The following is a 10000-nucleotide window of genomic DNA, read 5'->3' on the forward strand; positions in this document are numbered from 1 at the left end:
TAGAGAGGGTTAGTCCGAATCAAATGACTTCCAGTCAACACCTAAATAATGTATTAATGAATAACACTCTACAAGTCAAGGCAGTCGTTAATGTATTGATAAATAACACTCTACAAGAAAATTCAAGTTATTGAAACCAGGCCAACCTCCCCAAACATAATTTTGCACAAGTCTATTTTTGTAATAAATTTCTTCTCTGCAGGGTGCGAGAGGTCCTGTTTTCAAATCCCTGATGGGCCCAAGCTTTTGTTTTTCTGTTTTAAAGCACGCAGCTTCGAACTGTTTAATTTAGTCAGCAAAATTCAATAATAGCAAAACCCTTCAAGTGCTTTTAAGAGAAGAAGATGTCATGCCACCTTGTATATTTATTTCCTGTTTTCAGTCTCTTATTTAAAAATGTATGGTGCTTCTGATATCACCTTATAAATCTAAGATTTTATAGGCATTCACCTTTAGCTTTTTTTTTAGAAACTTATGAGAAACTTTGAGAGAAATCGTTAGAAATGTGTATGTTTCATAACCAACCATTCAAAATCAATGTTTTCTGATAATTTATTAATGCAAGGGCTAACTGCTCATATGACGCTTTTAAGATTTCAAAGTCCTTGTTAAAACTGCAAAATCTTTGTTAAAACAAAGGAGAAAAAAAACACAATATGACTTGACATACGGAATTCTATTTTTATTCATAGTTAGACTTGTGAAAAAGTGTGTTAGAGAGGGGAGGTCCGAATCAAATTCCTTCCATTCCACAGCTGAATGAATCGATGAATAAGACTCTACAGGTAAATTCAATGCTATCATTACATCCGGCTGTGGATTAAAGGTTTTGGAACCATTCCAACTGCTCCAAACACAATTTTGCACAAGTCTATGTATAATGACTTCTTCCTCCAAACATCTTTCCTTTATTTTCCCATTTTCAAAACATAGTCCAGTGGCTATTTAGACAACACAAGCGCTGTCTGAAGCATTAGTATTGGCATTTCCCACTATGCTGAAAGTGCACCACACTGGCTCGTTGGTCTAGGGGTATGATTCTCGCTTCGGGTGCGAGAGGTCCCGGGTTCAAATCCCGGACGAGCCCAAGCATTCTGTTTGTTGTTTCTCTTTAGAAGTATGTAATTTTGAACTGTGTTTAATTTATACAGCAAAACCCTTCAAGTGCTCCTAAGTGAAGATGATGGAATGCCTCCTCAATTATATATGTTTCCTGGTGCTTCTGATATTTCCTTTCAAATCTAAGATTTGATATTCATACACTTTTAGCTTTTTCTTAGAAATGTATGAGAAAGTTTGAGAGAAATATTTAGAAATGTGTCGTTTTCATTATCAACCATTCAAAATCAATAGTTTATCGTAAGTCATTAATGCCAGACATAACTGCTCAGATGACACTTTTAAGACTGCAAAGTCTTTGTTAAGACTGCAAAATCTTTTCTAAGAACCAACAAAGGAGAAAAAAAGACTATATGTTTTGACATACGGAATTCCATTTTTATTCATACTTAAACTTGTGCAAATATGTGTTAGAGAGGGTTAGTCCGAATCAAATGACTTCCAGTCAACACCTAAATAATGTATTAATGAATAACACTCTACAAGTCAAGGCAGTCGTTAATGTATTGATAAATAACACTCTACAAGAAAATTCAAGTTATTGAAACCAGGCCAACCTCCCCAAACATAATTTTGCACAAGTCTATTTTTGTAATAAATTTCTTCTCTGCAGGGTGCGAGAGGTCCTGTTTTCAAATCCCTGATGGGCCCAAGCTTTTGTTTTTCTGTTTTAAAGCACGCAGCTTCGAACTGTTTAATTTAGTCAGCAAAATTCAATAATAGCAAAACCCTTCAAGTGCTTTTAAGAGAAGAAGATGTCATGCCACCTTGTATATTTATTTCCTGTTTTCAGTCTCTTATTTAAAAATGTATGGTGCTTCTGATATCACCTTATAAATCTAAGATTTTATAGGCATTCACCTTTAGCTTTTTTTTTAGAAACTTATGAGAAACTTTGAGAGAAATCGTTAGAAATGTGTATGTTTCATAACCAACCATTCAAAATCAATGTTTTCTGATAATTTATTAATGCAAGGGCTAACTGCTCATATGACGCTTTTAAGATTTCAAAGTCCTTGTTAAAACTGCAAAATCTTTGTTAAAACAAAGGAGAAAAAAAACACAATATGACTTGACATACGGAATTCTATTTTTATTCATAGTTAGACTTGTGAAAAAGTGTGTTAGAGAGGGGAGGTCCGAATCAAATTCCTTCCATTCCACAGCTGAATGAATCGATGAATAAGACTCTACAGGTAAATTCAATGCTATCATTACATCCGGCTGTGGATTAAAGGTTTTGGAACCATTCCAACTGCTCCAAACACAATTTTGCACAAGTCTATGTATAATGACTTCTTCCTCCAAACATCTTTCCTTTATTTTCCCATTTTCAAAACATAGTCCAGTGGCTATTTAGACAACACAAGCGCTGTCTGAAGCATTAGTATAGGCATTTCCCACTATGCTGAAAGTGCACCACACTGGCTCGTTGGTCTAGGGGTATGATTCTCGCTTCGGGTGCGAGAGGTCCCGGGTTCAAATCCCGGACGAGCCCAAGCATTCTGTTTGTTGTTTCTCTTTAGAAGTATGTAATTTTGAACTGTGTTTAATTTATACAGCAAAACCCTTCAAGTGCTCCTAAGTGAAGATGATGGAATGCCTCCTCAATTATATATGTTTCCTGGTGCTTCTGATATTTCCTTTCAAATCTAAGATTTGATATTCATACACTTTTAGCTTTTTCTTAGAAATGTATGAGAAAGTTTGAGAGAAATATTTAGAAATGTGTCGTTTTCATTATCAACCATTCAAAATCAATAGTTTATCGTAAGTCATTAATGCCAGACATAACTGCTCAGATGACACTTTTAAGACTGCAAAGTCTTTGTTAAGACTGCAAAATCTTTTCTAAGAACCAACAAAGGAGAAAAAAAGACTATATGTTTTGACATACGGAATTCCATTTTTATTCATACTTAAACTTGTGCAAATATGTGTTAGAGAGGGTTAGTCCGAATCAAATGACTTCCAGTCAACACCTAAATAATGTATTAATGAATAACACTCTACAAGTCAAGGCAGTCGTTAATGTATTGATAAATAACACTCTACAAGAAAATTCAAGTTATTGAAACCAGGCCAACCTCCCCAAACATAATTTTGCACAAGTCTATTTTTGTAATAAATTTCTTCTCTGCAGGGTGTGAGAGGTCCTGTTTTCAAATCCCTGATGGGCCCAAGCTTTTGTTTTTCTGTTTTAAAGCACGCAGCTTCGAACTGTTTAATTTAGTCAGCAAAATTCAATAATAGCAAAACCCTTCAAGTGCTTTTAAGAGAAGAAGATGTCATGCCACCTTGTATATTTATTTCCTGTTTTCAGTCTCTTATTTAAAAATGTATGGTGCTTCTGATATCACCTTATAAATCTAAGATTTTATAGGCATTCACCTTTAGCTTTTTTTTAGAAACTTATGAGAAACTTTGAGAGAAATCGTTAGAAATGTGTATGTTTCATAACCAACCATTCAAAATCAATGTTTTCTGATAATTTATTAATGCAAGGGCTAACTGCTCATATGACGCTTTTAAGATTTCAAAGTCCTTGTTAAAACTGCAAAATCTTTGTTAAAACAAAGGAGAAAAAAAACACAATATGACTTGACATACGGAATTCTATTTTTATTCATAGTTAGACTTGTGAAAAAGTGTGTTAGAGAGGGGAGGTCCGAATCAAATTCCTTCCATTCCACAGCTGAATGAATCGATGAATAAGACTCTACAGGTAAATTCAATGCTATCATTACATCCGGCTGTGGATTAAAGGTTTTGGAACCATTCCAACTGCTCCAAACACAATTTTGCACAAGTCTATGTATAATGACTTCTTCCTCCAAACATCTTTCCTTTATTTTCCCATTTTCAAAACATAGTCCAGTGGCTATTTAGACAACACAAGCGCTGTCTGAAGCATTAGTATAGGCATTTCCCACTATGCTGAAAGTGCACCACACTGGCTCGTTGGTCTAGGGGTATGATTCTCGCTTCGGGTGCGAGAGGTCCCGGGTTCAAATCCCGGACGAGCCCAAGCATTCTGTTTGTTGTTTCTCTTTAGAAGTATGTAATTTTGAACTGTGTTTAATTTATACAGCAAAACCCTTCAAGTGCTCCTAAGTGAAGATGATGGAATGCCTCCTCAATTATATATGTTTCCTGGTGCTTCTGATATTTCCTTTCAAATCTAAGATTTGATATTCATACACTTTTAGCTTTTTCTTAGAAATGTATGAGAAAGTTTGAGAGAAATATTTAGAAATGTGTCGTTTTCATTATCAACCATTCAAAATCAATAGTTTATCGTAAGTCATTAATGCCAGACATAACTGCTCAGATGACACTTTTAAGACTGCAAAGTCTTTGTTAAGACTGCAAAATCTTTTCTAAGAACAAACAAAGGAGAAAAAAAGACTATATGTTTTGACATACGGAATTCCATTTTTATTCATACTTAAACTTGTGCAAATATGTGTTAGAGAGGGTTAGTCCGAATCAAATGACTTCCAGTCAACACCTAAATAATGTATTAATGAATAACACTCTACAAGTCAAGGCAGTCGTTAATGTATTGATAAATAACACTCTACAAGAAAATTCAAGTTATTGAAACCAGGCCAACCTCCCCAAACATAATTTTGCACAAGTCTATTTTTGTAATAAATTTCTTCTCTGCAGGGTGCGAGAGGTCCTGGGTTCAAATCCCTGATGGGCCCAAGCTTTTGTTTTTCTGTTTTAAAGCACACAGCTTCGAACTGTTTAATTTAGTCAGCAAAATTCAATAATAGCAAAACCCTTCAAGTGCTTTTAAGAGAAGAAGATGTCATGCCACCTTGTATATTTATTTCCTGTTTTCAGTCTCTTATTTAAAAATGTATGGTGCTTCTGATATCACCTTATAAATCTAAGATTTTATAGGCATTCACCTTTAGCTTTTTTTTTTAGAAACTTATGAGAAACTTTGAGAGAAATCGTTAGAAATGTGTATGTTTCATAACCAACCATTCAAAATCAATGTTTTCTGATAATTTATTAATGCAAGGGCTAACTGCTCATATGACGCTTTTAAGATTTCAAAGTCCTTGTTAAAACTGCAAAATCTTTGTTAAAACAAAGGAGAAAAAAAACACAATATGACTTGACATACGGAATTCTATTTTTATTCATAGTTAGACTTGTGAAAAAGTGTGTTAGAGAGGGGAGGTCCGAATCAAATTCCTTCCATTCCACAGCTGAATGAATCGATGAATAAGACTCTACAGGTAAATTCAATGCTATCATTACATCCGGCTGTGGATTAAAGGTTTTGGAACCATTCCAACTGCTCCAAACACAATTTTGCACAAGTCTATGTATAATGACTTCTTCCTCCAAACATCTTTCCTTTATTTTCCCATTTTCAAAACATAGTCCAGTGGCTATTTAGACAACACAAGCGCTGTCTGAAGCATTAGTATAGGCATTTCCCACTATGCTGAAAGTGCACCACACTGGCTCGTTGGTCTAGGGGTATGATTCTCGCTTCGGGTGCGAGAGGTCCCGGGTTCAAATCCCGGACGAGCCCAAGCATTCTGTTTGTTGTTTCTCTTTAGAAGTATGTAATTTTGAACTGTGTTTAATTTATACAGCAAAACCCTTCAAGTGCTCCTAAGTGAAGATGATGGAATGCCTCCTCAATTATATATGTTTCCTGGTGCTTCTGATATTTCCTTTCAAATCTAAGATTTGATATTCATACACTTTTAGCTTTTTCTTAGAAATGTATGAGAAAGTTTGAGAGAAATATTTAGAAATGTGTCGTTTTCATTATCAACCATTCAAAATCAATAGTTTATCGTAAGTCATTAATGCCAGACATAACTGCTCAGATGACACTTTTAAGACTGCAAAGTCTTTGTTAAGACTGCAAAATCTTTTCTAAGAACCAACAAAGGAGAAAAAAAGACTATATGTTTTGACATACGGAATTCCATTTTTATTCATACTTAAACTTGAGCAAATATGTGTTAGAGAGGGTTAGTCCGAATCAAATGACTTCCAGTCAACACCTAAATAATGTATTAATGAATAACACTCTACAAGTCAAGGCAGTCGTTAATGTATTGATAAATAACACTCTACAAGAAAATTCAAGTTATTGAAACCAGGCCAACCTCCCCAAACATAATTTTGCACAAGTCTATTTTTGTAATAAATTTCTTCTCTGCAGGGTGCGAGAGGTCCTAGGTTCAAATCCCTGATGGGCCCAAGCTTTTGTTTTTCTGTTTTAAAGCACACAGCTTCGAACTGTTTAATTTAGTCAGCAAAATTCAATAATAGCAAAACCCTTCAAGTGCTTTTAAGAGAAGAAGATGTCATGCCACCTTGAATATTTATTTCCTGTTTTCAGTCTCTTATTTAAAAATGTATGGTGCTTCTGATATCACCTTATAAATCTAAGATTTTATAGGCATTCACCTTTAGCTTTTTTTTTAGAAACTTATGAGAAACTTTGAGAGAAATCGTTAGAAATGTGTATGTTTCATAACCAACCATTCAAACTCAATGTTTTCTGATAATTTGTTAATGCAAGGGCTAACTGCTCATATGACGCTTTTAAGATTTCAAAGTCCTTGTTAAAACTGCAAAATCTTTGTTAAAACAAAGGAGAAAAAAAACACAATATGACTTGACATACGGAATTCTATTTTTATTCATAGTTAGACTTGTGAAAAAGTGTGTTAGAGAGGGGAGGTCCGAATCAAATTCCTTCCATTCCACAGCTGAATGAATCGATGAATAAGACTCTACAGGTAAATTCAATGCTATCATTACATCCGGCTGTGGATTAAAGGTTTTGGAACCATTCCAACTGCTCCAAACACAATTTTGCACAAGTCTATGTATAATGACTTCTTCCTCCAAACATCTTTCCTTTATTTTCCCATTTTCAAAACATAGTCCAGTGGCTATTTAGACAACACAAGCGCTGTCTGAAGCATTAGTATAGGCATTTCCCACTATGCTGAAAGTGCACCACACTGGCTCGTTGGTCTAGGGGTATGATTCTCGCTTCGGGTGCGAGAGGTCCCGGGTTCAAATCCCGGACGAGCCCAAGCATTCTGTTTGTTGTTTCTCTTTAGAAGTATGTAATTTTGAACTGTGTTTAATTTATACAGCAAAACCCTTCAAGTGCTCCTAAGTGAAGATGATGGAATGCCTCCTCAATTATATATGTTTCCTGGTGCTTCTGATATTTCCTTTCAAATCTAAGATTTGATATTCATACACTTTTAGCTTTTTCTTAGAAATGTATGAGAAAGTTTGAGAGAAATATTTAGAAATGTGTCGTTTTCATTATCAACCATTCAAAATCAATAGTTTATCGTAAGTCATTAATGCCAGACATAACTGCTCAGATGACACTTTTAAGACTGCAAAGTCTTTGTTAAGACTGCAAAATCTTTTCTAAGAACCAACAAAGGAGAAAAAAAGACTATATGTTTTGACATACGGAATTCCATTTTTATTCATACTTAAACTTGAGCAAATATGTGTTAGAGAGGGTTAATCCGAATCAAATGACTTCCAGTCAACACCTAAATAATGTATTAATGAATAACACTCTACAAGTAAATTCAAGGCAGTCGTTAATGTATTGATAAATAACACTCTACAAGAAAATTCAAGTTATTGAAACCAGGCCAACCTCCCCAAACATAATTTTGCACAAGTCTATTTTTGTAATAAATTTCTTCTCTGCAGGGTGCGAGAGGTCCTGGGTTCAAATCCCTGATGGGCCCAAGCTTTTGTTTTTCTGTTTTAAAGCACACAGCTTCGAACTGTTTAATTTAGTCAGCAAAATTCAATAATAGCAAAACCCTTCAAGTGCTTTTAAGAGAAGAAGATGTCATGCCACCTTGTATATTTATTTCCTGTTTTCAGTCTCTTATTTAAAAATGTATGGTGCTTCTGATATCACCTTATAAATCTAAGATTTTATAGGCATTCACCTTTAGCTTTTTTTTTTAGAAACTTATGAGAAACTTTGAGAGAAATCGTTAGAAATGTGTATGTTTCATAACCAACCATTCAAAATCAATGTTTTCTGATAATTTATTAATGCAAGGGCTAACTGCTCATATGACGCTTTTAAGATTTCAAAGTCCTTGTTAAAACTGCAAAATCTTTGTTAAAACAAAGGAGAAAAAAAACACAATATGACTTGACATACGGAATTCTATTTTTATTCATAGTTAGACTTGTGAAAAAGTGTGTTAGAGAGGGGAGGTCCGAATCAAATTCCTTCCATTCCACAGCTGAATGAATCGATGAATAAGACTCTACAGGTAAATTCAATGCTATCATTACATCCGGCTGTGGATTAAAGGTTTTGGAACCATTCCAACTGCTCCAAACACAATTTTGCACAAGTCTATGTATAATGACTTCTTCCTCCAAACATCTTTCCTTTATTTTCCCATTTTCAAAACATAGTCCAGTGGCTATTTAGACAACACAAGCGCTGTCTGAAGCATTAGTATAGGCATTTCCCACTATGCTGAAAGTGCACCACACTGGCTCGTTGGTCTAGGGGTATGATTCTCGCATCGGGTGCGAGAGGTCCCGGGTTCAAATCCCGGACGAGCCCAAGCATTCTGTTTGTTGTTTCTCTTTAGAAGTATGTAATTTTGAACTGTGTTTAATTTATACAGCAAAACCCTTCAAGTGCTCCTAAGTGAAGATGATTCAATGCCTCCTCAATTATATATGTTTCCTGGTGCTTCTGATATTTCCTTTCAAATCTAAGATTTGATATTCATACACTTTTAGCTTTTTCTTAGAAATGTATGAGAAAGTTTGAGAGAAATATTTAGAAATGTGTCGTTTTCATTATCAACCATTCAAAATCAATAGTTTATCGTAAGTCATTAATGCCAGACATAACTGCTCAGATGACACTTTTAAGACTGCAAAGTCTTTGTTAAGACTGCAAAATCTTTTCTAAGAACCAACAAAGGAGAAAAAAAGACTATATGTTTTGACATACGGAATTCCATTTTTATTCATACTTAAACTTGTGCAAATATGTGTTAGAGAGGCTTAGTCCGAATCAAATGACTTCCAGTCAACACCTAAATAATGTATTAATGAATAACACTCTACAAGTCAAGGCAGTCGTTAATGTATTGATAAATAACACTCTACAAGAAAATTCAAGTTATTGAAACCAGGCCAACCTCCCCAAACATAATTTTGCACAAGTCTATTTTTGTAATAAATTTCTTCTCTGCAGGGTGCGAGAGGTCCTGTTTTCAAATCCCTGATGGGCCCAAGCTTTTGTTTTTCTGTTTTAAAGCACGCAGCTTCGAACTGTTTAATTTAGTCAGCAAAATTCAATAATAGCAAAACCCTTCAAGTGCTTTTAAGAGAAGAAGATGTCATGCCACCTTGTATATTTATTTCCTGTTTTCAGTCTCTTATTTAAAAATGTATGGTGCTTCTGATATCACCTTATAAATCTAAGATTTTATAGGCATTCACCTTTAGCTTTTTTTTTAGAAACTTATGAGAAACTTTGAGAGAAATCGTTAGAAATGTGTATGTTTCATAACCAACCATTCAAAATCAATGTTTTCTGATAATTTATTAATGCAAGGGCTAACTGCTCATATGACGCTTTTAAGATTTCAAAGTCCTTGTTAAAACTGCAAAATCTTTGTTAAAACAAAGGAGAAAAAAAACACAATATGACTTGACATACGGAATTCTATTTTTATTCATAGTTAGACTTGTGAAAAAGTGTGTTAGAGAGGGGAGGTCCGAATCAAATTCCTTCCATTCCACAGCTGAATGAATCGATGAATAAGACTCTACAGACAAATTCAATGCTATCATTACATCCGGC

General features: G+C 34.6%; 6 non-coding genes across 6 annotated transcripts; all 6 read left to right on the forward strand.

Annotated features, from left to right (window-relative positions):
* Window positions 1–1015: 1015 nt before the first annotated feature.
* On the forward strand, window positions 1016–1087 carry TRNAP-CGG (transfer RNA proline (anticodon CGG)). Its single transcript has one exon. It is a non-coding gene; the product is annotated as a tRNA-Pro (tRNA).
* Window positions 1088–2545: 1458 nt separating this feature from the next.
* On the forward strand, window positions 2546–2617 carry TRNAP-CGG (transfer RNA proline (anticodon CGG)). Its single transcript has one exon. It is a non-coding gene; the product is annotated as a tRNA-Pro (tRNA).
* Window positions 2618–4074: 1457 nt separating this feature from the next.
* Window positions 4075–4146, forward strand: TRNAP-CGG (transfer RNA proline (anticodon CGG)). The gene has a single exon. It is a non-coding gene; the product is annotated as a tRNA-Pro (tRNA).
* Window positions 4147–5605: 1459 nt separating this feature from the next.
* On the forward strand, window positions 5606–5677 carry TRNAP-CGG (transfer RNA proline (anticodon CGG)). The gene has a single exon. It is a non-coding gene; the product is annotated as a tRNA-Pro (tRNA).
* A 1458-nt stretch (window positions 5678–7135) lies between these two features.
* TRNAP-CGG (transfer RNA proline (anticodon CGG)) lies at window positions 7136–7207 on the forward strand. The gene has a single exon. It is a non-coding gene; the product is annotated as a tRNA-Pro (tRNA).
* Window positions 7208–8671: 1464 nt separating this feature from the next.
* TRNAP-CGG (transfer RNA proline (anticodon CGG)) lies at window positions 8672–8743 on the forward strand. Its single transcript has one exon. It is a non-coding gene; the product is annotated as a tRNA-Pro (tRNA).
* The last annotated feature ends 1257 nt before the right edge of the window (window positions 8744–10000 follow it).

The sequence above is a fragment of the Pelobates fuscus genome, chromosome 6 (assembly GCF_036172605.1).
Source record: "Pelobates fuscus isolate aPelFus1 chromosome 6, aPelFus1.pri, whole genome shotgun sequence".
NCBI lineage: Eukaryota > Metazoa > Chordata > Amphibia > Anura > Pelobatidae > Pelobates > Pelobates fuscus.